The sequence below is a fragment of the Mustela nivalis genome (assembly GCF_964662115.1).
Source record: "Mustela nivalis genome assembly, chromosome: 10".
Taxonomy (NCBI): domain Eukaryota; kingdom Metazoa; phylum Chordata; class Mammalia; order Carnivora; family Mustelidae; genus Mustela; species Mustela nivalis.
The window spans coordinates 98,551,074-98,554,090 of NC_139029.1; the positions used below are offsets into that span (position 1 = coordinate 98,551,074).

Below are 3,017 nucleotides of genomic sequence, written 5' to 3' on the forward strand. Positions count from 1 at the left end.
TATCATGATAAATGTTTATTACACTACCCACCTCTAACTATCTTACTTAAAATGATTTTTATGAATGACTAAGTGGTTCAGTTGGTTAAGCATCTGCCTTTGGCTCAGGCCATGATCCCCGGGTCCTGGCATCGAGTCCCACATCAGGTTCCCTGCTCAGCGGGGAGCCTTCTTCTTCCTCTCCCTCTGCTGTTCGCCCTCCAATATGTGCTTTCTGGCTCACTCTCTCGCTGTCAAATTTTTTAAATCTTTAAAAAAATGATTTTTAAGGAAAGTTTTGATTGTGTATATGAACATAGAGAAAAGTACACAGATCATAAAAGCACAGCTCAATGAACTGTCCCAAACTGAATACACCTTGGTCACTAGCCTGTAGATTGAGAAACAAAGGAGCACCACAGCAACATTGTCTACATCCTATCAAGTCTCTGGTGAGGCCAAGGCATGACTTGGCTCCCCACTTCCCACCTAGAACTTTGCCTCTTTTTGGGCTCCCTCAGGCCAATGTTTTTTGGGGGTGTTGCCGAAAGAGAACCGGGTTTGGAGTAAGAACGTGTAAAATTTATTTAGAGCAAAGCACAGGAAGAGAAGACCTGAGACTAGTCAGATCTGATGGGCAGGGAGGAGGGAGCTGGCTGCGTCTTTGGGCAGCGATCTTACAGCAGGCTCAAGCATAGCATGGTTGTGGAGGCCCTGGGAAACTGAGGCAGTATGTAAAGAGTAAGATAGGGGCCTAGAAAGAGGGAGAAGGTGATGTTGGCACTGCCAGAGAAAGGAAGATGCCAAGCGTGAGGAGTGCTGACTTTAGCTCTCTGAGCTGGTGTCTCTGGACCCCCTTACTGCCCATCTCCTTGACAGTGTCCCTGGGGAAAGGAGGTAGGGTTTAGTCAGACGGCTCGTGTCCCCGTCAGATGGGTCAACCTCTCTGAGACTTAGCTTCCAAATCCAAAAAAGGGAAGGGTAATTAGCCTCTCTGCTTCATGGAAGTGTGCCCCAGTCAAACGAGGCAGTGAATACATATGAAAACAGTTGTCTTTTTACAATACTTCTCTTTCTTTGCCAACCAAGGGCCCTTTCTCACTTTACCGTCAGGATGACTTGACAAGCAAGTCAGACGAGAACAGAGGAGGGGAAATTCTCAACCCCTTGTTGTGGCTCCCTTCCATTCTGGGGCCCCAGATTTCTTATCTGGGGATTAACGTTTTCAAATCCTCCTTCAGGGAAAAGGGATTCCGTGAAAGTGTAAATTGTTAGCTGATCATTTCATATCTCCTGACCAACCATGTCCACTCTGAAGCTGACTTACATTTAGATCCCGGATGTCTCTTTGATCAGCTGTTGTACAGCCTGAAACTTCCGGCACTGGCGTCCATGCCTCTTGGGACAGAGATTCCCACCATTTCCACATAGTTTGCCGGAAGAAGAGGCCCCCCACCTGCTAGGAACGGTTAACTCACCAGCCTGCTGTAGTTCTCAGTTCTAACATTCGTCTTCCAGTCCTCACATCAGCCTGGATTTTCAGTTGCAAGCATCCAAAAATGATTCTGGAAGATTGAAGCAAGATGGGGTTGATTTAAAAGATACGGGGAGCCCACAGAAGGCTGGCTAGAGATCTTTGCCATTTGGCTCTGCTACGAGGAACAGTGCTTGAAGATCATACTGCAGAACTGGTCCAGGGAAGATGCCATGAAGTTATCATAGGCCATGACTGCCTCTGCAAACCGGATATAATTGCTACCACCACCACGGCCGTCACTCATTGTTAACTGGAGTCTTTACATCTCTGCTTCTTCCCTCCATGAGCTTCTGATTCAAAATATTGGTGGGAACAACATCTGATTGGCAGAGCCCGAATCATGGGTCCAAGTCCTGGTTGCAAAGATGGCTCAGAAACAGATGATGGGATCTTCTCAGCTTTGATTCTGGTGAGTGGGATCTACCAGGAAGTAGGTTCTTGAGAATCTTCAAGGACAGAGGCCATCTGATTCATACAGCCCTGCTGGTGTTCTCTGCTCTTGGCCAGATGACACTTTTTCCTCTTCAGAATTCTTACAATGGGCCCTGCGTGGATGTTTGGTGGAAGAATGAAAAGAAAGGAAAAAAGAAAAGAAAGAGGTGTTGGATAACATCTGTCCCCACCCCCATGTTTCAGTTTTTAATCTCTGTGCCTCAGTTTACCTGCCTGTTAAAAATAAATAAATAAAAGAACCTGGCCTAGCTTACCTGTTGCGCCTATAGCTCCAGCAGTGGCATGACAGAGGTAACGGGTGTGCGGCGACATTGCCCAGCACTTCATGGGGTTGGCTGCATATAATGACAGTGTCCCAGGGCTGGCGCTTGTGTAACAGGCAGATTTACTGAGAGGGGACGACTGTTTGCTCAGCAGCCTAGAAGTCTATAATTAGACTGTCACAACATCAGCAAAAGTACAGGATCAATGTAATCAGAGAAGAAATGGAAAAGAACACAGCATCAGTCAAAGCCTCCAGTGGGTCCCCGTGGTTTCCGGAGCCTAATCGCCCAGGCAGATTCAATGTCCCGCTTGTGGGTTTCCTCCTGGTGATGACCAGGTTGGTTTGGGCCTCTGCTGACTGGCCCCCTGAGCCACCCAATTCTCCCCACCCTCGTCCTCCTCCCTTCCTCTGCTCACTGAGTCTTCGGGATGAGAGCCCAAAGGAGGCAGGACTTATACCCAAAACTTAGTGGGCAAGGCGCTTCCGTTCGTCGTAATTGTATGTGTGTGGGAGTGAAGGAGAGCCAGCTTCTCTGAGATGGGATTCCTGGGGCCCATGTGGCCCTCCTGGGAATCTGCATTTAGCTAATCCTCCCAGTGATTCTATGCATGCTGAAGCTGGAAGGCCGCCAGGCTGAGCCATGCTCCTGACCCACGGTAGACTTGTCCTCTTGCTTCTACTGTGCACCTGGTGTGACCCTCGTAGTCAGGATGGCAGCGAGACCGAGGCAGCCAAGGTCAAAGGGCCACCTCAAAGCCAAGGAATGATAATGGGCCTCTTATT

At 48.6% G+C, this 3,017-nt stretch overlaps 1 long non-coding RNA gene across 1 annotated transcript; it reads right to left on the reverse strand.

The window, feature by feature from the left end:
• Positions 1 to 1,032: 1,032 nt before the first annotated feature.
• Positions 1,033 to 2,406, reverse strand: LOC309842985. Its single transcript, XR_014299896.1, has 2 exons — positions 2,224 to 2,406; positions 1,033 to 2,061 (listed from the first exon to the last, which is right to left on the reverse strand). It is a non-coding gene; the product is annotated as an uncharacterized lncRNA (long non-coding RNA).
• Between the last annotated feature and the right edge of the window lie 611 nt (positions 2,407 to 3,017).